We start from the raw sequence: 24,413 nt of genomic DNA, 5'->3' as shown, positions 1-24,413 counted from the left end.
GGTCTCACAGAGGACAACTCATTAGGTGCCTGGAGAGCTGCCAAACCCAGCTGGGGCTGAGCAAGCCATGCTGCAGGACAGATCCCATACCCACAGCCTCTCTCCCCCTTCAGCAGCCCCTCCCTGGGCTGGCAGGTGAAAGTGGTGCAGGCAGCAGATAAAAAGGGTAAATAGAATTCAGCCCCATGTGCACCTGTCCTCCAGACAAAGCCTGCTCCCGGAAGCCAGGCTGTGCCTCTCAGCGCACAAAGACGGGTCTAAATCTGTCTGTAATAGAGCTTTTCAGGCTGACTGAACAGTAATGTTCACAAGCTGCTCCCCTCAAGGGAATACTGTATCCTCCTCACTGCATTACCCCAATCAGAAAGATCAGTGAGCAGCTCAAAGGCAAAGGTGGAAGAGGCACTGCTGATGTGATTCCATTTAGAATCTATCAGAATATTTTATTCCTCCCTTTGAAAGCGACAGATTAGGTATTTCCACTTCTCTTTGAAGTCTGGCAGAACAATTCACACCAGTGGACCAAACAGCCCTCACTCCTCTCCATGTGCCAGGTAGTGCAGATGGGAGAAAAGCCTCTTGATAAGCCCCCCAGAGCCACCCGAGGCAAAGCTACCTCTGCAATCAAAGGCCAAACTCCAGCCAACAGGGTAGCGATTTCTCTTCATCACAGCAAGCTTTATTTCCATTCCAGCTTCTTTATTTTCAGAAAGTCTCCTGGAAAATTAAGTGTGGTACACCTCTATTCCAAAAATCTCTCCTTGGCAAGTGCTGGCTTCCCACTTTCTGGCAGACACTGAAATTAAATGCAGCCTCCCTGTTTATTTCCTTCTTGCTGGGGATATGCACATCCTTGCTGAGCTCTGGAAGCAATTTTTTAGTTGGGAAAAAATAAAGATTCCAAGCTCTTACATAAACAATGGCTGGTGACGAGAGGAAAGACAAGGGTTGGAAAATTTCTCACATTTTATTAAAGCATCTCTCAGTGCAAAAAAGAACAAACCCAAACAAACAGATTGAAACCGCTGAATATTAAAATGGCACTGGAGGGATCAGCTGCAGCATCTTTCCATGGCCAGGACCAGAGCCTCCACCAGACAACATCACAGAGACACAAACAAGGGTGGATTTTGCTGCCCCATGGTACAGAAAGAAGCCTTCTAGAAAGAAGGTGCTCAACACAAACCCATAATGGAAAAGCAGAGCCCAAGGCTGTTGTACTTGTCAAACACACCTCTGCTGCTCTCAAGTCTCAGTGCTAGAAGGAAAAGGAAAAAAAAAAAAAGGAGAAAAAAGAAAACAAACTTCCTGCACAAAAAGGGAAAATAAGCAACTTTGCCAGTGCTTCCTCCAGCCTGAAGCACAAATTGATAGGATCACACTGATCTAATCCAGAGGGCATTCCCCTAGAGATTACAACAGTCTCAAAGTAGGTCATGCTTGGGCTTGAGCTTCTCAGCAAGCCCAATTCTGACATATTTCCAGAGCCTGTGTAGGTGCATGTGTGTTTTCCCCTTCCCTGCAGCAGCTGCGCCATGCTCGTTACCAGAAACCCAAATCACACAGAAGTGAAGATTAGGGGCTGGATCTCTGCTTGGAACAGCGAGAGATGGAGCTCTCCAGGCCAGTGTCCCTCCTCCCCACACTCTGTTAGTGGCCAAGGGCATTCCCCCTGCTGGGGTTTCCCGGGGATCGTGCTGAAATACCAAGGAACCCACACACTGCCCGTAAAGGGGGCAGCAAGCACGGATGCTAACGGGACCGGGGCTGTGCTGGCCATGAGCTGAGCCCAGGAGAGAGCAGGGCTGGTCAAATCAGACCTCAAGGGAGGTTCTGGTGTCCACACAGGGTCTATTCCTCCCTAATGTTCTCCCTTTCCTCCCCAGCTGCAGCACAAGGAGCTCATGTGGACACCGCTGCCACTGCTCCCTGCTTTGGATGTTACACAAGGCTGCTCCTCCAAGCTGTAGCTGACTCCAGGCTCACCCTTTACAGCCAACCTGCTGCACACTTCAGGCTGGAACAAACAAACAAAACCCAGAGACCTTCACCAGCCTGCGTTTCACTCAACTACAATAAGAGCTCCTCCACTTCTCCCTCCAGCACCTCTTCACCTCTCCCCTTACCCTGAACACCAGAACCACATCCAACACATCACAATCAATGTCTGCAATCAGAGCCCTACAAAACAAGGGATAGAAGCACAGCAATACTTTTGAGTGGTCAGGACACCAGCACCTCCCTGTTCACCCTCCATCACCCTGGAACAGCTACAAAACAAAACACCCATCCATACCAAATTGCTTTTACACTCATGCACTCAGAGCCTTTCCCATAACTTTAATTTCAGATCCTCCCAGCTGTCACAGCACTTGCCTCATCCTCCAAGGACTACAAACACAGGCTTTCTTCAGGGTCCTGGACTGTTTATGTGCAGAGCAGGGAAGAGAATTGCATTTCCTGAGGCTATGAATGATTTATCATCGCACTGAATGCGGGAGGAGCGGGGTCCCAGGGCTCGCTGCATGACCGGAATCTCACAGGCAGGCTGCATCTGCAGAGATGTTTGTGTGCACTTCTCAAATCATCATTAACCACCAGGACCCTCAAGAGGAGCATTTATTTCCTTGGGATTGTAAGGGAGATGGCTGCTGAGAAAACAGCTGGGCAGGATTTAGCCCCATTATATGCATCTATCTCATTCCACTCTCCCACCCCTCCACCTCTCGGTCTAGCTGAGTACAAAAATAGAAATAATAATGAAAATTGAAATTTAAAAAAAAAAAAGGCAAAGAAAAGAGAGGGAAGTGCGGCACATAGCACAGGCCAACTGTGGGTCACAGCTCTGGTCAGTGGAAGCACATGCAGCTGCACAGGGCAGGTTTTATATTTCCAAATACCTCCCGCCCCCCCGGGGGTTTAAGTACTCATCCCATTCTCCAGATGATTTGCGCAGCGCTGTAAATGCAGGTGTTATAAATAAACAAAAATATGCCCATGCTGGCACGCAGCTTTCAGCTAGTAAAATGGGCATCAAGGATTCTTAATGAAACGGTTTTGCAATTCCCAGCAGTTCTGCATTCTCTGGAGACAGGGTGATTACACAAATACACAGAGCACGAGCCCAGCCTTGACTCCATCTATGGGAGTTTTGTCACAGACTGAAATGAGGCAGGAATGCCATCCCATGGACCTCCCCCAGACAGCTCCACGGGCTGTAACTTAATATTATGCCTCTTGTTACGTGTTCATACCAAGAGGCAACCATATTTAATACAGTACTCTGTATCTAGGGATAAAGCAGGATGGAGCCAACCATCAATCACTCAGCTTCTCTTTCCTTGTAGGATTACACAGGCCAACCCCATGGCTAGGAAGTATTTATAAAGTCTTTTTTTTTTAGTTCTAGATACTGCAGACTTTTTTTATAGTCACTATAGTCCTCTATTTTCTGCGTACTATATTTCCACGCACATAATCCTCACCTCAAACCCACTCATGAAAAAAAGTACTGCTCCCTTGAAAAATAGTCCTCAGATTACCCACAACTCACCCTCTCTCTTCCCCAGCAGCTAAGAGTGGTGCCATCAGTTACCCCAGCAAAAGCTCCCAGCAACCAGGGAGAAAACAGGAGCTAGGAAGAGAGAGGACCAGACCAGGCAGGGGGTGGCTGGCCTTGGAGTAAACCTCCCCTATTTCCTACACCTGAGTAATTTCCTCCTTCTTCCCCAGGCAACCCATGGATTAGATGCATGAAAGTACAGCAATTACCCTCTTCAATTACCCTAAAGACTCCGCAAGAATAAATTGTTTGCAATGGAGAACCCTCTTGCCTTCTCCCCCCTCAAAGCCAAACCCATCCTCCACCATCCACAGCCAACCTATGAAATCTGTATGCTCTGCAGACCGAGACCATTGCTAAGCAGTCAGCTTTAATTTCCTTGGAGTCCTCCAAGCACAGCACTGTGCTCAGACACAGTTATCCAGCACTGCCTTTGGAGGCTCCATTTCTCCTCTCTCCCTCCCCAGCTCACAGCCCACATATCACCGAATACAAGCAGGAAGAGAAGGCAGCAGGGAAACTTCTCTGCAAAACCACCTCTTTATTTCAGGTTTCTTGGATGTGGTGCAACACCAGTGTGGAAAATAAATCCTCACTCCCCACAGCCTCCTGAGCTTCCAAGGGCTGTTTGGAGAAACAGCACCAGACATCAGCTGACACTAGCAATTACATCCAAATAGCAGATACAAGTCTGTTATCGATCTGTTCCTAGAGGGAAGGACAAGCTATCCAGTAAAAATGGGTGTCACGTTATTAAATTCTGAAAGGATAATAACCCAACACAGAGGGCACAGCTGTTACTGGTACACTTCAGGCTTCGTTTCCAAGCCTGACAGGGAGCAAAGATCAGAGTGCTTCAGTGTTCAGAGACAGGCCTAGAAATTAGAGGGAATAAATTAACATATCCATTTCTGAATTATCAGGCTAAGGGGGCTGCAAGTTCTACTGGCAGGAACTGGCCTGGTGCTGCCAGTTGCTCCCAGCAGCGGCTGAAACCTCTTCTTAGCCAGTGCACAACACTCAAGAAGCACTTTGACCTCTCCAAGCTCTGCAGCTTTGCCCCAGAGCAGAAGTTTTAACAGCCCAAACACTTGCCCATGGAAAAGGTGCGGGGAGGTTGTCTCCTTCAGTAACCTGAGCCAAACACCCCGGTGAAGAACAGCAACAGACAGCTCTGTGGAAAAGCCTGGATCAATTTTGCTGTGAAAAAGAAAACATGGCTCAGGGTAAGCGAACAAGCCACAGCCTTTCAATATCAGCAACTCAAAAGAATGGGAGAATTTAACCAAGCTGCTGATGGGGAAAAAAAAAAAATCCAAGAAGAGTTATCGATTTTTATGAGCTAGGAGTCAAGAGATCCATAAATTATTCACAAGGCAACAGAGATGGCAGACTTCTTGGACATTTCAGTGCTGCACTGCACAGAATTACGAGCTCAGATCATTTGGCCAGACTGTCCCACAACTGAGCCTTTAGAAACAGCAACAGTGATCTCCAAGGGACCTCTGGATGTGTGACAGGCCAACAGCCCTGCTAGCAGCTCATGGGATGTGCCAGGGGCTACAGGCAGAGCTGGACAGACAGAACCACAACACAAAGTGGTTTCAGAGCACACTTTGAGGATTTTCCACCCCACTGCAGACAGCAGGTCTTCCTGTCTGCATTAACAAAATTACAAAATAACACCACGAATTGGAAGTGAAATGCGCCCATATCCCTGCCCAAACAGACTTGGCCAAGGAACCAAAGTCCCTTCAATCACCCCAAAAGGCACTTGGAAATCAAGGTGTGAAGAGCACTACAGACACCAGTGTTTATCTCAGATGTGAGTCTGGGCAGAAAACTCAAGCTCAAGAGCTCTGTGAGGTATTCCCAGCTTCACCACAAGCCTCAGGTGCAGCCCCTGGCAACTCATCTCTCCAGGCCCCTTTGCAAAAGAGAAGGCAACAGTTTTCCTCCTGCTGCCAGGGAGAAGCATTGATGCCCCCAGATGTGAGAGCAGCCTAGGCCAGGCAATGCCTCAGATCCTGAGCTCACCACTACAGATCCTCATCACCACAGCCAACCTCTGACACCAAAACAAAGCAGTCCCTTAGATTTGCAGCATTCAAAGCACTGGAGACACCTGGGATTCTCCCTTCACACAGCCAGAAAAGGGCAAACAGCACTGCTGAGCCAGCCAGCAGCACACAGCCACTGCCTCCACCGGCTCCAGTCACACCAGTCCCTGCTCTTGGCTGGGAACTGGGGAGTCTCTGGTTGAACCTACTCCAGAGCATGGAAAAGACCTCAGCACTGGAAAGAGTCTTATTTAAAAAGCAGTGGACTGGAACTTCAGAAGGAGGTAAGTTTTTATGAAATCTAGTGGGGAAAGATCAATATTCTTTTGTAGGTAAATGTGGTCATTGGGAACACTGGAGCAGCAGCTCAGAAGACAGATTTTCTGTTTATCCACACCACCAGAAGCAGAAGTGAGAACAAAGGCAGCTGTCCTTACCCAACACAAACCAAATCCAGGAGTCTGAGCCTTTAACTCACAGAAAAAAACCATAAATCTCACTGTGCTTGTGCAGAAAGAGCTGGAGGTTTTTAAAAGTGCTGGAAGGGAAGCCAGCATTTGTCTTTTCCCTTTCCAAACCCAGGGACTGGGATGCCTGGCCAGTTGCCCATAACAGCACCTAAACCCAAGGCAGTAGGGCAGCTCTGAACACCCAAACCCCCAAGGGTGAGCCAAGTGTGGGTTTCCAGCCCAAACCCCCCTGCTCTGTGGCAAACCCAGAGATGCTGGAGGCAGGCTGATGGGAAGGCTTTGGGGCTGAGCTGGCTCACACTGCTGACCCCACAGCAGGATCTGGCAGGCAAAGGCAGCCCTCAGATTTAGCCAGAGCTGCTGGAGTTTCAGATGGTGCAGAAGAGCACATTGATCCATTTATCGTCTCTGGGTTGCCATGGAGACCACAAGTCATTCCCCACCATCACCACCCCCCTGCAGACCCCCCCACTGCTTTTCAGTTGATAGCTGGGCACTGGGGAAGCATTTGCAGCACCGTGGAAATTAAATCCACACCAGAGGAGCAGAGGATTCAGAGCTGACACAGCCAAGAGACCTCAGCTTGAGGCAGTCTGTCCTGCTCTTCCCCACTGAGCAAGGCCAAGCAACCAGGCACTCCAAGCCTGAGTATTATGGGAAATTAACAATAATAAAGTGGGATTTTAATGCCACTCCGTGGGTTCCCCTCTGACAATTCTCACAAGGCAGCAGGGAAGAAATCTCTCTAAGTGCATGTGCCAAAACAGGCTTTGGTGTATCACGGAGGACATTTCCACCAGGGAGTTCCCATCTCCCCAAACAGGGTAACATCCAGCAGGACAGCAGGCTTCTCCTTCTCATGCAGCAGATCCAGTCATGAAGGATCACAGCCGACCCTTCATTGAGGGGAGCAGAGCACCAAGCAACGTGTGCACACTGCAGGCAGCAGGATGAGAGTGGGTGGATCAAACTCCAGCCACCTGCTGCTGGAAAAACATCACTTCTGGGTCTGTAGCAGAGACATGAGCCACCAGCTCTGGGGGCAGCAGAGCAAGGCTTGAGCACATCCTGAAAGCCCACCATTGAGATACACCTCCCCCAGTCTCTCAGCCAGGAAGCAGAGAAAATAGCTGAACTGCTTATGGGGCAAATGTCCCAATGGGGTGCACAGCACTGCCTCCCCACACCGACCCAGTCCAGGCTCTGGCACCACAAAGTGCTCAGGTGCTGTTCAGCACTGTCATTTACTAGAACCAGATAGTACCACATTTCCTTCCTCCCACCTCATGTAGGATGAAAAAACACCATCCAGACAACCTGAGAAAAATTTTTCATATCTTAATACTTAGAGTTTGGCTTTTAACTCCTCACACAGCCACTCAAGGCAGTCACCTGCTCAGTCAAAAGAGCTGATCCTGGGTAATTCCCCTGCATTTTAACAAAGGGCTGCTGTGCAAGGGCTGCACTTCTTACCAGCTCATTCCCTGCACACACCACTGTGAAAACTTGGTGCTGGCTTTACCCCAGGCTCCAGCACTGGATTATGACAAGCACCTTTCAGGAGGCCAAAGGACAGAGGAAGAGCTGGTGTGACAGCCCCCCCAGCATGGTGGGCTGCTGCCAGAGGAGCCCAGCAGCCAGAACCCACCCCAGGCACTGCAGCATGAGGACACAGGGCAGGTGGCAGAGCACAGAGAGGCAGCTGCAGGCCGAGAGCCTTCAGGGAAACTCAAGAAGCGTGGTGTAAATACTGTATGTGCCTGGAGCCAGAAAGCTCAGCGAGGGCTGTGTGTGGCATTTCCTGAAGGTTACCTCTAATAAGTGCTGTCAGCTTGCCAGCCTTCGACTGTCTGCTGAGTCCTTCTGTGGGAAGCACGGCCTCTGTGGCATTGTCACAATCTGTGACAGCAAGAGCTCAAAAAATAAAATTCCTCCCACGCAGCACAGACAAAGCAGGTGTAGGACACCGGGGCAGGCAAACCCACTGTAAGGTGGCAGGGTGGAAAGGCCCCTCTCTCCTTGCCAATGCCTGCTCACAGGGCTGCCTGCTGAGCACTGTGTGTCCCCCCTTTGGAGGGGAGGGGGCAGAGGGGCAGGTGAGCAGGTGGCCCAGGCTGTCCTGCCCTGCAGCCCTGCTGTGCCTGCAGCTGCTCAGCCCATCCAGCAGGACCAGAGCTGCGATGCTCCGGCCACTCTCCTCCTGCTGGGGTGCTGCAGCAGCTCCCTCACCCCTGCAGAGGGCTGGGCACTGCATCCCCCTGTGCCAGAGGCGGCACAGCCGGAGCACAGCAGTGCTCATTTGTCTGCATTCATTTTCTAGCTGCCACCCGAGAGATTATCCTGGCCCTCCCCACTCATTTACTTTTGCCACTGGGAACAGACAGGGCATCTCCATCTATTCCCAGGGTAAAAATCACTCACAGCTTTAGAGCCTTTCCAGCCCCGTGCTCACAGCCCACTGGTGAAGTGGATCTGCTCTCTGCTGTTCTTCAAATCACCTCCTGAGCTCAGTGTGGCACAGGGGCCTGCGACCGAGCCACATGGCACCAATCTCTCCAGCAAGGACACCAAGCTTTCTGCAAAAGCAGAAAGTGCCCACAACTCCTCTTGCTGAGCCTCTGCCTCAAGCCCTTTTCTTTTTTTCACAGGACAGCTCCAAACACAGCACTAGAAATGAATGCCAGTGGTAAGCAGACAGTACACAGCAGATAACAAACACTGCAGTTGTGAGCAGAGAACTCAGGAGATCTGTCATTCCAGTTTCCAGGAAAGAAAAAAAGCCACAGTTCAAGGCCTCTTTGGTTACGTAAACTTCATTTCCATGTCTTTTATCACTGATAAGATAAGCCATTGCTCAAGTTCAAGTTCTGTATCAAGTAAACCATGATAATCCTCTTAGGAATTCCCCATGCCCCAGCTTGAACAGACCTGCAGAAAAGAGCTTAAGGGGTTGCCTTCAGCTTAAAAAAAGAAACACACAAGCACACAGCCACAGACTTATTTATAATGTAGGCAAATTTGGGGCCTAGTGTAGAGCACTGGAGGCTTATACAGCTCTGTCTGAATAAGGGATCTACTTCTGCCCCAGTTCATAAATGCTACAAGCTACTACTTGGTCATGCATGGCTCAGCTGAGCACCAGCCTGGGGATGATTGCCTTCCAAGGAGGATTTCTTGCAGCAAGAGGAATCCAGAGGGTCAGACCCCAGAAGAAATTAAACTGACACACAACCAGTCACACACACTTTGTCCTGGATTACAGCAACAAGACTTTTCCAGGCAGCAGTAATTTTTTTTATTTATTGCAGCACAGGATAATTTTATATCCTTTAATGCTGGCAGCAGAATTACAGTGATTTTAAGCAATTATTGCCCTGCTTCGGGTACAAGACGTTAAACTCACTAAGACCACCTCCTCCTGTACTTTACTGTCAAAACACCCAGATGCAAAACATCACTGTCTATATTTGTTAAGAGGATGATTTGATCCAATCTAGCAACTGACTATATTTACTAAGCACTTAAATATGCACTCACACACCCCGCACTGCAACACAAAAGGCCATTTCATAAATATCTGATTGCAAGACAGATGACAGCAATAAGCAGGCACACAAACTCTTGCCCTCCTCTCTGCTGCTCATCATCAGGACACAAATTACCTGGGCCAGCAATTTCATCACAGCGTCTTCCAGGGAACCGACTTAGCCTGAAGGCAATGAAGGCCAACATTTGAAGCTTTAATACTTTATTTCACAGGGCTGCATCTGGCCACCCCAGCGTGCTGCAGCAAGGTGCAGCCACATGATGCAAGGGCACAGCATTAAACCCTCCTAAGCTGTGGCTGCCACAAGATCGAGGCACCAGGCAGTGAGTAACATCTGAAATTGGTGCTTAAAATGCAAATTTGCTTCAGGTCTGTCTACTTCCTCAGCCAGCCCAACGGGCTCCAGCACCCACAACTGTTTCTTACACATTTCCAGCTACCGTGACTTTTATCCCTCTGCTAGCTCCTCTCCATTAGGGTCTTTCCCACATCTCTCAGTATTTTATGACACTCAAACTAAAAGATGCAGCATATCAAACAAAACACATCTCTCTCCTTCCCACCAGCAACTTCAAGATCCTTCAGCACTGACTGACAACCCACAATATTGTGGGAAAGGCTGTTTTCAGATCAGCTGCTGGAAAAGCTCTTGCAAGGTAGCAGCTGAATTCAAATCACACACCAATTAGCTCAGGGGGATTTGTATGTTTTTCTTTCAGGAAACCTATTTGAAAACAAAACAAAGAGGGGGGAAAATTGTTTAAATCTCATTAAAATACCTCAAACTGTGTCACAAGAATGCCACATTTTCTACTGAAGAAAACAGGAGCAGCTTTAACTAGTTTCACCTCACCAGATGGAATTTTGTCCTTTAACCCACTTGCTGTGTCCCCCACCTCAAAGAAGATAACACAGAGGTCCAGAACAGCTACAGACCTGCTCAGCATCACACAGCAATTAAACCACTGTGCCAAACCGCCTGGTCTGTCCCAGATCTTTCCCACAAGATGAGGTTTTCCACCCTGCTCCCCTCAGGTTCTCTCCTCCCGCCTCAAGGCCACATGCAGATGACCGTGCTTTTTCTGAAGGCAGTGCCAATGAGGCCACTGCATTCGTTATCCAGCAGGATAATGACAGAGTGCAATTCAGTCAACAGCAAATCCTCCCCAGGGAGATGCCCTCTGACCCTCCCTGAGCTGGGGGATGAACGCAGACAGCCAGATCTCAGACAGGCGGCAGGGCTGAGTGAATAATTCCTAATGAATCCTTTCATCTCTTCTTTTGTTTTGGGCAAGGGAGGGAGGGGTGAAAGGAAATAGTTTGGTACTATCCACCAGCAGAAAATTATTTTCTAGAGCTACCCCAAATCACTGTCATCTGAGGAACATTTTTCATGGCTTGTGCACAGTACGTGGGCACAGAACACAGGCTGCTCTCTGCAGAGAGCCCCTGGTGCAGACAGTCAGTCTGGGAGCAACAGCCAAAGACACAGCAAGAGCAGGGATGCTGCTGGAAACCTCGCTTAAAATCACCCTTAGGCAGGCAATTGAGAGTTAACCTAAGATATCCACTCAAATCATATTTTTACCAACAAAATTCAGTTCCACTGACACATCAGCAAACGCAGGAAGGACAAGAAAGTTCATGAAATGAGGCCCTCAGAAAGCCAGGATCTTACCTCTCTCCACATGCCACTCAGACCTCACTATCAATTTTCTCTCATTTTCCAAGCCACAAGCTGTAAGGATAACAAGGATGTGATAAAAGCAGATTTATTTTTTTCCCCAACAAAAAGCAGCAATTCTCATTTCTCCAGTGTGAATTCAGCTGTAGAATTCAGTTTAGCAGCATCTGCTGAACGCTCCATGTCACCCAGAGGTCCCACAGTAAACAAGGGTGGAAAAACAACTCCCAGCTCTGAGATCTCAGAGCTGCTTCACAGCTTTCAGCCATTCATGCAGCACCCTGGCCCACGGGCACTTGTCCTCATCACTTTTAGCCTTGCAGTTTTTATCCCCGTCTCTCAACTCATCCTAAAACCAGCCATGTCTGAAGCAGTCACTCCCTTCCAGCTGCACTTCCAGGGATTTACCCTCAGCAGGCTGCGGGTTATACTGGGAACAGGAATCACACACAAGGACCATGGTGCTGAGGTGCTCCCAGCCCCATTCCCAGACAAATGAACTGACATGAACCTGCACACTTCAACAGAGCTTGGCTGGTGTATTTATATAGATGCCAAATCCCAGGGATATCAATGACAATCTCCTCCCCAGTAAAACCTGATTACAGTGCTGGGCTCTCTAAAGCCCCCCTGCCACCTCAGACATCACGGGGAGCAGCCCCAAACCCCTCCAGGTGCCCCGCACAGCAGGGGCTGCAACGCCAATGATTAAGCAAATCTTCAAAGGAAAAAAAAACAAGAGTCCTGGTCAATGACTGACCAGGGTAATAGCTCAGGCTACTATCATGTGCTCTTCTCACACCACATTTGTTTGCTGGGCTGCCCAAGAGGTTTCCAAGGGTCAAACACGAGGTCATCAGCTTTGCTGAAAAATAGAAAAAGCTGGAGCTGCAAGTAAGGAAGGTCCTAGTGCTTACAATTAAGGCCAAAAAAGACATGAAAATGCAAATCCTTTTAAGTTTAAACATACCAGAGGCAGCATCAAAAAGGAGAAGAAAAAGAAAAAGGATTTTATGGTGTTTGAGGATCAGACCTTCGCAATATTTAGTAATCCACAAAAAATTCTGACCAGCCTCAAGGACCAAGAGAGGCTGTGGAAAGCAAAACCTTGCTTTCAGGCTATTTTGAGAAGCACTCACAAGGTTTATCCCAGAAACTGCTTTCTGCCTACTCAGATTTCTCAACTGAGCCAATCACATGGTGTTTCGGTGGACTGCTGGAGACACTTGAGAATAGCAGAGCTGCCTGCTGCTATCTGCCTGGCACAGGGTGGTTTTTAATTGAGGCTGAACTCTTAAGTCCCTGCTGCAGTCTGCAGCTCCAATCACTGAAATAATAATTAAACCCAAGAGAAACAGTGCAAAGCAGCAATGCCTTTAACTAGTACATTAAGATGAGGGGACCTGAAGATGTGCACAGACATCTCCAGGATGTGCTGTTCTGTTTCAAGCCTGAGGATTTCACAGATTTTTAAACAGAAAGTCAGGGTGGCAGAGACCCTGCAGTACAGAAACAGCAGAGATGCAGGGAAGTATCCACTTTCACCTCACTTAGTCCAAGAAAGAAATCAGAGCAATTTTTTGCCATCTGAGTTTGGGACCTTCCCTTCCTGGGAATCTGAGGGATTACCCAGAGAGGGGAATGAAAAGCAAGAGATCAGACTGATCCAAGTCTGATCAGACTGACCCAAGACATCAGACTGATCTGAGCCGTCCTCCCCAGCTCAAACTAACCTGTGAAAGAAACCACCCTGAAGAAGTCTGTGCTGGCTGATCAGACAGCACAAGTTCAGCTCTGAAATCCGAGGGGAGAGACTGAGCCTGGAAACCACTCTCCATTAGGTTAATTAGTCAAGTTTGATGTATCCAAGTCGGTTACCATGGCCACAGGAACTGAAGAGCAGTGCTTTACACAGATTTCCTTGTGTGGGACTGGGGACAGGGGAGCCCATGCAGCCCCTGCAGGCCCCCGGGCAGGCAGGGAGGAAGGAACTTGCCACCCTGGGCTCTGTGCCAGCCCCTGGGCTGGCTGCTCACAAACCCTTTACTGGAACTGCTCCCTGTCCAGAAGGCTGCTAAAAATAGCACCGAGCTCAACCAGGTTAATGACACATCGAGAAGACGCATTTGCACATAAAAATAAACAGAATGCATGCGAGAGCTCCCCTCCACCTGGCTTCTGGTTGGCTGGTTTTGAGTGGGGAGAAAAATAAAAAAGCTGCTCTGTTTTCCCTTAAAAATTCAATGCCTATCTGTCAAAGAAGTGACAGAAAGCTGTCCATCTCTGCAAACACTATGCCAAATACAGCCGAAGCTTGTCTGTCAATTCCAGAGCCTGGAAAGCAACCACAGCATATCACAAACAAACATTTTAAGTGTCATTAGTTACATTATGATCAACATCACGTCAGTTGCTTACAACGCTACTCTGCAGCAAACACTCACCCAAGCACTAGCACCCATGAGTAAAACCTACTGCAACTTCAGGAACAGCAGCAGATTTAGAAGAGAGTGGGAGAGAAAAGGCAATTTGTAATTCAGCAAGGCTGCTGTGGCAGAGCAGGTTTAAACTCCCTTGAGGAAAGGACTCTGCTCTCACCCTCTGTTCCTCAGGTGCCTCGCTGAGCCAGGTTCAGAAGCTGCCACACAGCACAGAGGATGGTTTCTGCCCAACTTTGCTCTCCATCAGCTGGCCCTGGGCATGCAGGGCCACGCCACAAAAGCACAGAACACTTGATTCTCCTGGGCGCACAAGAAGACTCCAGGGACAAAGGTGCTGCAGCCAGCAGAAAGCAGTGAAAAACCCAGGCCTGCCGCAGAGGAACGTTCTCAATCACCACTCCCAACCAAGCACTTCATTTCCAGCTCACAGCAAAGGAGCAAATGCCACAGACCATGGCAGAAATGACTGAGCTGCTATAGCAGTGCCTGAGCTTGACCCCAAGCTGAAACTGCTGCAGGAACACCAAGAGAACCCTCCCTGAGGGTCTCTGTCACCTGGTGCAAAATTGATGTGTGTCCCACATTGAGAGACACATGGCATGTCTGCAAACAGGTCTGTGCACAAGTTTGGGGGGAATATCTCCCCTCTTAGGAGGGTATTTCAGTCCTGTGGAATTTACTCCTGCAAAAGAAAGGCTTGAAGCCCAGGTTGTGTAAAGCACAGCCACTCTTCCCTGATTTCAGGCCCTGTGTCTCCTGGCGCCACATCTGTCCTTGAGGCACCAATACTTTGAACTGACTTAAACAAAACCATGACTGCTTGGGGAAGACATTCATTCAACTACTCAGGTCAAAAGTAACAGGAGAGAGAAGCACTGAGACATGAACATGCTGAGAGGCAGGGAGGTGGCAAACTCCTTCAACCAGCACTACAGCCAAAGTCCCCCAGTTTCAGAAATACAGCTTGAACAAAGTGAGCTAGGCGCTGTGGAAAGGGGAGCAGCAATCACCCCTGTTTGACTGCGCCAACCCCACCACGAGCTACCATCATCCCCACCTTTCTCAGCAGGTTAATGTTCAGCTGTCAGCCTCCCCCAGCTCTGCACATGCCATAAATAGTTGCTCGTACAGATTTCTCTGTTACACTTACCAAAAACCTGGGAGTGGCCATGCGACAGGAGCACAGAACATGGAGAACACCATTCACGTCTCTAATTGTTCTGCCCCCTCAACACACACCAAACTGACTTGGCAAAGCTGCAAGGCAAAGCTGCTGTATTTATTATTTATTTACACTTTTTTTTTCAGCTGGTTAAGAAGCTTCATCAGGCAGATTGCAAACGGCCAAGACAGCACAGATACCTTTTTCAAGTTTTGCATAAACTGGAATGAGTGAAGAATAGCAGGGATAGCAGCATTCCTGGCTGTGTCCTTTACCATAGATATTTTACCTAAGAACTAAGTCCTAAGTTACCTAAGTAATTAATTGTTACCTAAGAATTAATTGGTAAAACACTCAAGAAGTTTGTAAAGGCAAGTGTGAACACTCATTATTTCTGAGTATGGTGTTCTTACCCTGGGGATCAGCCTCTCAAACAAAACTCGGTGTGTGCAGGCTGGCTGATCAGAAGGCAGGGGAGTGCCTGTGTTAGCCAAACACATTTTGTGCCTGGAGCAGCAGCCGGGTGAGCCCGGGCTGAGCAGTCGTGCACGGACACGCTGTTCCTGACTCTGCACCCATCATCTTCCAACTCAGCCAAAGGTTCAAGGTGTTTCCGCATGAAACAAGGAACTGCAGCGGGGCAAACACAATAATACATTGTGTGGGGACTGAAATCTCCTGCTGAGAAGAAATCCACAGACGTTTAAAAAGCACAACCGAGCAAAACGCAGAAAAAAATAAGACACAGATGGAGCTTAAAGCGCTCGTCTCATTGAGCCAGACCAAAACTCACTCCGCCTTTGGCAGGGGAAACAGGAGCAACCAGGGTGCTTGTGTCTGCCTCTGCAGCACGACTCCTCCACCTCAGGGCAAAGCAAATTCCCCATTTCTCAGCCCTCTCTGCTGTTGGCAGAGTTTAAGGACGTTCACAAAAGCGCGTTAGATTTCATGAGCACCAGTCTCGGTGGAGAAGATGCAAACCTCAGCTCTGCACAGTGAGAGAGTTAAAATAAAAACACAAGCCTTAAGGTACATGCTGACTTCTCTCTTTACTTCTGTTTCATAATGCTGGAGAAAGCCCAAAACCCTGCAGTGTTTCTCACTCCAACACCACACAGCCCTCAGGAACGCTGCTGGCAGCTGGCTGGGTTTGGGACCAAAACCACAGCAGCTCTTTATGTGCATCTCAAGACACGTAGACATCAAAAGCCAAAAAAAAAAAAAAAAAAAATCTAACAAAAAAAACCAACCCAAAAAAAAAACCCACCCCAACAATTTTTAAGTAGCAACCCTGTCAAGATATCAAAGTAAAGCCAAAACTAAAACCTACAAATGAAGGAAAAAAAATAGAGAGGAAGCAGAAAAAAAGGGCTGGCTGACACCTCCTATACATGCTGCCAGCAGGATCATTTGCTCCAAAAATAAGGATGCTCAACACATCTTAACTGATGACATGACAACTGCTTCACGTCCCAACACCGAAGTTGCATAAAAACCTCTGAATACCCATTGCCTTGCAGCTCAGTAAAAAAAAAGAACTCTACTCACTCAGAGCAAGGAACAGACACCGTGTGCCGCTCCTCAGAAAGGTTTTCAGCTTCATTTCCACTCGGGCTGCAGAGCAGCATTTACCCCTCCGCCCTCTCCAGTCACGCTCAGCAGCTCCAGCCACGAGGCTGCAGCTGAGCTGGCTGCCCAGGTGCCTGTGCCCACAGCATGCAAAAACACCTCAGCTGCAGCTCTGGATCCCAAAACACTCACAAAGGGAGAGCTACTGACTCCAGGTGCCCCCCAGACAGCAGCAACAACCTCCAGCAGAGCCTGGGTGTGCTCAGGCTGCCTCAGCAGCACCTCTTGAATAAGGGACGTTTAAGACTAGAAAGCCTTCAATAAGAATTCTGAAGGCTTTGTCCACTGCCAGTTCAGAGAGTTCTCCCAAAACACTGAACACACAGATTCTTGTAACGCAGACTTTGCTGCATTTTATTTCTTTGACAGTTTTTAATCACCTCTGGTCTAGCATTTGGAAATTATTATTCACACACTCAACAGGAACAAGGCTGCAGGGAAACATGAATTTCACTGGCCTGCCTGGTTTTGTCTGTGGACACCACCTCACATATTACCAAATCAAAACAAGCCGGCCAACTTGAGCGTGAGGGGGAAATGAAAGGGCAGACCGGTGACCTAGAAATGAAGCTGACACTCTGGCATGAGCTTGAAACTCTGCAGCAAAGGGGGAAAAAAAAAAAAAGCTGTAGCTGCTTTCAAGATGGAGCTTGGAAAGTTTATTAATGGAATAATGAAATTAAACTATGTGGTACCCACAGAAAAGCAAGGACTTGATCAAGGAAGTTTTTCCAATAGGAAAGAGGGGACGTAGTTATTTGCTAAACACAAGAAATTCTTACACCAAAGAGGGGATGTAGTTATTTGGGGCTCAGATGCCATAAAAACACCCCAATAAAACCACTGAAGAAACTTCTTGAGCACACAGTTGTGGTACCATACACCACTGCTCTGATGACACCCAAGATTTACACACCACACCATGCCACAAATGTATGATGGTAACAGCACAGGCTTGAGGAGGCAGTAGACAAAGCTTGTTCAAGCAGTGATCAGGAATGCCACAGTCTCAGCACTGATCCAAACTCACCCTGCCAGGTGTAATTGGTTCAAAGAGGGTGTTCACAAGCTATATTTGTCCCAGCAAGTCTCAGGCTTGAGCGAGTAACGTCCACATCAGCAGCACGAACTGCCACAGGACCTGCATCGCCCTCGGCAAGGCTGGCAGAGAGGCCTCCAGAGCCAACATCCAGCCCAGAGCCCGCCTGCACCATCAGGCAACGCAGGGTAACTCACTGGGGACTCACAGCCTCCCAAACCAGCTCCTTGCAACACCACAGCAGGGAGATCACGCGGCCTCGGCAGTAAACACTCACACAGAGCTTCTGCTGCACAGTCAGGTGCTGCCTCTGATAAACCCCTGCTCTCCAGGGCTTCTGCAGCACTGCAGGTACGGCTTGGAGAAGTTTGCGGAGGCCAAAGACTGAGCTATTTATGAAGTGATCAAGTACCATGCAGCTGAGAGCTGGTCTTATAAAAATTTAGCCGCTGGAGTAATTTTATAAGGTTTTAAAATATTTTCAGAAGAAAGCCAACTTTCCATTGTTTGCCACAGCTTGTTAGAAGCCCACACATCCCGCAGTGCAGAGGAAAAGACACCCTCCACCCTCTCCAGCCAGCACTGCACGGCTGGAGGCACAGGCAGATTTTCAGAAAGCTCTTTGCCTGTCATCCTACTCAGCAATTCAATTCTCCCACCACATCCCACTGACACCCAAGCACAGGGCTCTGTCCTTCACCGTGCTCTGTTGCAATAATCAGGCCCCAGCTCTTTACACAACCACCTAAGCCTCCAGACCTTGCAATTAAACACTCCCTGAGGAGGATGAAGCCTGCCCACCTGGGAGGCAGCAAGTCCTCAGGGGCTGAACACAGACGATGGGACGATCTGCAGCAGGAACCTTCCCAAATCCTGTCATACTCCACCCACGGGCTGACACATTTCTTTCCTTCTGCCTTCTTCAACACAGAGACAAGGAAGAGCACACTGCAAAGTCCTCTCCTGCCCTAACATGCACAGGACAAACCCAAACTGCGTTGCTTAAGAAGCTGGTAGGCAACAATCAGGCACCAGCAGAGAGCACAGCCAGAGCTTGCAGAAAACAGAGTTTAGAGGACGCAGAAGTCCCAAAAACTACATGATAGACTGAAGTATTCATTCACTGAAGTATTTATTCAGTTTACAGCCAGTTCCCTGAGCAGGCAGAGAGAAGCACACCCAACTGGAAGAGTTAACTTCCCACACGTTTGGCCAAAGCTGCGTTTCTGGGCACCGCCGCTCTGTCCAGCGTTACGCCAGGGAAACAATGCTAAATAAAGATTACGTGGAGTGGTATTATGTAAATAATTCTCTTCCACAATGAAAGGATAAACCTAGGCTGCCTGGTTAGTTATTAACCCAGGAGCCAGCGCTGCAGAGAGGAAATCCTGCCGGCTCTGCCTCCCTCCCTGACACATGCACCACCCACCCCGAGAGCCAGAGCCAGGCCTGCAGCCTCCAGAGACAATCCCCACACCACCCCTGGCCTCCCTGCAGCCTGCCACTCTCCCTCATGGGAGGAAAACTTCCCACAGGAGGAAACTATCCGCACCCCACCACACTGCCTCCTCCCAGGGCAACCCCGCTGCCAGCCTCACCACTGCTGCCAGTGCCAGCTTGGCCCCCTTCCTCATCCTCCTCTCACCATCAGCCCAGGACACCAGGGGTTGCCTGTGCTATGATGGGAACACCCTCCTGGACACATCCCTCCTCTTGATGGCCTTCCCTTCCCCTCCCAGCTGAACCCACTTTGCTTGCACATCTTCCTCTGCCCAGAATAACTTACTCGACCTTTCTGCCTCCATTTCTCCCTGCAACCTTCCTGCTGCCTTGGCTTCACGTCCCAATGCTTTATGTTTGTCGTACGATTTTAAATCTGTCAGCAATTCATCCATCTGCCACCTCCTGGGTTTTTAATGCCGCAAAACATTCTGGGATCCAGCCTCGCATAAACCTCTTGGTGGAAAATTAAGCTGTACCTCATTCAGAAACCAAACTGGCTATGAGATCATTTCTTTCCAAGGTGCTGGGCTGTTTCAAAGACTGGCTTCTTCCCTACAGTGAGCAGAAAAGCCATGATGCTATCCGGTCTAAAATAAACATTATGGGAGCAGCGATAAGGGGAAACATTTCAGCTGACTAAGAGCAATGTGGGTTCAAATCCAAGCGTAAGCTGATATTGCTTATAATTTGTTCCCCAGCCAAAAACACAGACTGGAGTGAAAAAATGGAAGGCATTAAACAACAAGCAGCGTACTCAGCGACTCTGAAAAACTTCAGCATTTCCATTTACGTTATTATTTTTTTAAATAACCTTCAGTTTCACGGATCATAAAGTTAATTTGGAGCAACTTCCCTTGTCTGTAACTAGACAGAGCTGCTATCCTTTACATTCATTAATGTTTGCTCAGTGCTCCACAGCTATAAAGAGAGCACTAACCATTATCATCATCCTGCATGCACCCAGCAGGCACATAACCACTGCTGTGCTCTCCCCGTCCCCAAATCCCCTCCAGCTCTGGCACTGTGGCCACAATCACAGCCATGGACAACCACCTCCATCTTTACTGCTTTTCTTCCTCTCCCCTGCAGGCAGGGCTCCTCTCTGGGCCTCTCCAGGCCAGATTCAGATCATCAGCAATCAGTGCCTCCTCACCCGCCCACCCTCAGCCAGGTCACATTTCTCAGCTCCACACACTGAAGGTGGCAGGGGAATGCCACTGTGTGAGCACTGCCTGCTCACCAGAAACATCCCCTCCTGGGGACCCTGCTCACCTTCAGCAGGAACAGTCCAACCCAGAGAGACTCCAGCTGCCAAAGGCAGGTTGGCAGGAACAGAGAACTGGCGGCCTCAAGAAGGGAAGTGACAAGTAGGGTGGGCAGCAGGACTGGGGTGCAGCCCAGATTTCTCAATTCCCAGTAAAGTCCCGCAGCTGCCTCGTGTTCAGGTCAGGGATCACTTCCCAAAACTGACGAATCACTCATTTCCTTCTGCTCTTCTGTCCTCCTTCCCTTCCTGCCAGATCCATCCCTCACTCTGATCAAGCTTTTACAGGCATTCTCATGCCCTCTGTTCGGCAGCTCCAGCTCCCTCTTCAATCTTCCTTTTGGGAAAGCAGCTCTGCCCTAGTCACGCTCATTAAATGACACACATTTCCATTTTCTACTGCAATGCAAAGATCTATCCCTTGACATTACAGGGCAAATCAGAGCCCTCAACACCTGTGTGCCAGCACAAGCCCAGCCATAAATAGCAATTCTCTGCTGCTTCCCATGTCGATACACAGCAAGGGCCCTTCAAAGCCGTGCAGGAGCCTGTGCCACAGCAGCCTCGATGAGAATCCATGACCTCACAATGCCCAAATCCTTAGGCAGCTGCAAAAGCCTCAGTCACTAATCAGAGAGGCGACTGGGTGCTGCTATACCTCATTTCCAGCTCCATTAGAGCTGACCCTGCTCTCTGCTGAAAACTCTCAGCGAAGACTAAAGCGAGCCACGGCTCCTCAAACCGCAGCTGCACAAAAATAACAGCGCTCCAGAGAACACCCTGGCCTGGATTCCCATCCCTGTGCACCCCTGCAGCCGAGCCCAGGGGCTGCGTTTGGGGACCCCTGCTCACAGGCACAAAACCCGGGGGGAACCAGCACTCTGCCACTGGCTGCACGAGCCCTCACAGTGAACAAGCAAAGCACTCATGGAGAAAGAGACTCTTCAGCAGCTCTCCAGCAGACTTGCTCTGACACATTGAACTTCACATAACCCCACCAGCCTCAGTTTTGTGACTCGTGAAGTGATCTGGTCAGAATGAGACACTGGGTTAGGGATGGGGAGTACAGCACCCCAAAGGCTCTCCTCCAACCCACTGCCCTTCAGCACTGCTCAAACCAGCCACCCTAAACGCACCTCGGAAAAGTTACCGATGTAATCCTCCTTCTGCACCCACTCATCTAGAAACTGACACAAGATCGTAACTTTCCTCCCCCCGCAGGGACAACACGATGATGGTATCTCAGGCGCATCAATTACAGTCAGTTTCAAACAGGTTTCTCCCAGGACAAACACATTGCAAAAAGGACCGTATTGCAGCAGAGCCACTAAAAACCAGAACCAGGAACACTGGCAGCCATCAAGGGGGACAAATAGTTCACAGCCATGTCACAAAAGATGAAGATATCTCCTATGACCCAATTCCAGCCGTGGAGATGAGACAGGAGCTCTCACCACGTGCAGCTCTCATCAGCCCAGCTGCTTGCACACCATCGCTGCCAATCACAACAGAACTGCCTTCACCACACTGCATCTCCTAATTACAAGACATGAACACGGCCTGAACCAAGCCCTCTTTGGATTTAGCGCAGGATGGCTCCAGGGATTAGTACAACCTCCACTGGAGGCAGCTTGGTTCAGCTCCAACCACAGCCATTAGCAAGCGAAAAGTATTGCCAAGCAGCAGCTGGCTGGTGGCTTGCACAAAACAAGTTTATGGTTTCAGTGCAGATCCTGTCGCAAAAAAATGCCAGTCACCTCCCTGGTGCTGCAAGGTGTGAAGGCAGAGGCACCCACCTGCTTCTGCAGGGCTGGAGATGCTGATGTGGGAGGTGTTCCCACACGGGCCCAGACCAGCTCCAGAGCCAGCCCTGACCTCCGCAGGGGTTTCAGAACCAGGTATGTTTTGCAACTTGGCAGAAACACACAGCTAAGTAACAGAAACCACCACCCACATGAAGCCAGGAGAACAAAGTACCAGTGTTTTCCTGCCCCAGACATGTGCGTGCCCCATCTCCTCTCTCACACCAAAAATAGCTTCTACTTTTTCCCTTTTGGCAACAACAAACCGAGGTTTGAGTGCATTTGCTTTCAATAAACTAAACACGTTTTGCAAGAGTCTCTCTCACAGTGAAACTTACTCAACTAAAGTTATAAAATATTTGTCACAGGCAAAACTTCCCTGCCATGGCATCGTGAGACTCAACCCCCACACACTCTGCGAGCCTCGCTCACTGAATTCCTCACCCAAGGCACAGGTCCTGCATAGAGCTGGCAGACCCAGACACACGGGAGGTTTGAGCTAAATCCCAAAGTCACCCAACATCAGCACTGAAACTCAGAGAATTAAGTATGATTTGATTAAAATCATCCAGGAATACACGGCTTCACAAGAGCCCTTGAAGAGTTTTGCCACCACTTGCAGAAGAGAGGGAAATGCTCACCCAGTTGTCCCAACTCACACTGGCTCCCTTTATGAATCAGTAGTAGTACCAAGTGTTTATCAGTAAAGCACACGGCAAACTTAAACTTAACCTTGCTGATAAAACCCCTATATACTAAATGGAAAAACTCTCACCCCACATGACCAAGGAATACCAGCGGAACGACATCACACCCACCAACCCGATTAAAACCACCAGATTCAGCAAAACCCTGACGGTTTTCAGGCATCCAAAGCGCCAACCTTTGCTTCACGGGAATACCGAGGGAAACCATAAACGCCTGTGGACCGAGGGGGTGGGAAACACCCACAGCACAGCTCTGTCCTCTCCCGCACATTCCTGAGCTGACCCAAAACACAAAGTTGAGGGAGCAGCCGCAGCCTCGGGCGCGGGCAGCAGTGGCAGCAGTGCCCGCAGGCGTGCTGGGCTTCCAGAGGGTTCAAAGCGCTGCAAGCAGCGATGGCTCTGTCGGGTCAGCACGGCCCGGGCAGCCCCAGCCCGAGCCCTGCAGGTTTTGCTGCTTCAGTGGTGTTGGCAGCAGCCCACATGGCAGGCAGCTGCCTGCACCCACTGCAGCCTGCTCTTTGTGCATTGTCAGGGCAAGGGAGCAGGAGGAAGGGCCGAGGGAGAAGAGGGAACAGGAAATTATAAGAATCAACAGAAAAAAACCCCAAAAAAACAACAAAAAAAGCGATTACTCCAGAGACCTCAGCTGGGGTTCAGAGAAACGTGCACTTGTTGCCTGCAGACACCCGGCTCAGTTACCTCGCGTAAATATTTACACGGCGAACGGCACACGGCCCGAGGAGCCAGCCCTCAGCTCGCGTCACGGCCGGGACCGGCCGTGCCCCCTCATGGCCCGGAGCCGGCCGTGCCCCCGCACCCCGGGCACGGCAGGGCCGCCCCGCCGCCCCTCATTCATTGCTGCAACCCACCGGCCCCCAACGTGCGGGGGGCCGGAGCCGCAAACACAGCGGGATTGAACGAAAAGGAGGAAAAAAGAGAAATGGGGGGTAAAAAAAGGCCCTTGGGTGCCCCCACCCCGCAGAGGGGTGTCCCCGCCAGTCTGCCCAGTGCGGGGCTCCCCCGCGCTCCCCAGCCCCGCCGCTCCCGGGCGCCGCGTTCCCTTGAGGCCAAAACCAGCAAAACCAACAGGAAAAAAAAAAGAAAATAATAAGAGAAAGTTTCTCCCCGGCGAGCGGCTCCCGTGGCACATTTTCATTTTTACGTAACGCGGCCGCCTTTCCCCCACCTGCGGGGAGCGGAGCGGAGCGGCCCCCCCAGCCCGGCCCGCAGCCCGGCACCGGGGGCTCCCCGGGGCTCCCCCTCCCGACTCACCTAATCCCGCCGGCAGCTGCCGCCCCCCATCGCCGCCGCCGCTCCCGCTTCAGCGGCCGGCGGGGCAGCGCTGGGCGCGGGGACGCGGCCCCGCCATCTGCGCCGTGTTTATAAATCCAGAGCCATGGGGCTGCGAGCCCGCCCGTCTGTCTGTCCGTCCGTGGGGCCGGGCCGCCCCTCGCCGCAGCGCCGGCCCCGCAGCGCCCAGCCCAGCCCTGCCCAGCCCAGCCGTGCCCGCCCCGGCGCGGCGGGAGGCGGCGGTCGCTCGCTC

General features: G+C 50.1%; 1 protein-coding gene across 1 annotated transcript in view; it reads right to left on the bottom strand.

Annotated features, from left to right (window-relative positions):
- NCOR2 (nuclear receptor corepressor 2) overlaps positions 1-24,160 on the bottom strand; it is a 225,496-nt gene extending 201,336 nt beyond the window's left edge. Inside the window, exon 1 of the mRNA XM_058036731.1 lies at positions 24,143-24,160. The gene's annotated coding sequence lies outside the window, so the exon portion shown is untranslated. The remainder of the gene's footprint in view (positions 1-24,142) is intronic.
- Positions 24,161-24,413: the final 253 nt, after the last annotated feature.

The sequence above is a fragment of the Melospiza georgiana genome, chromosome 18 (genome assembly GCF_028018845.1).
Source record: "Melospiza georgiana isolate bMelGeo1 chromosome 18, bMelGeo1.pri, whole genome shotgun sequence".
In the NCBI taxonomy this organism is placed as follows: Eukaryota; Metazoa; Chordata; class Aves; order Passeriformes; family Passerellidae; genus Melospiza; species Melospiza georgiana.
The sequence above is the reverse complement of the archived record's forward strand: the minus strand, read 5'-3'. Positions and strand labels throughout refer to the sequence as shown.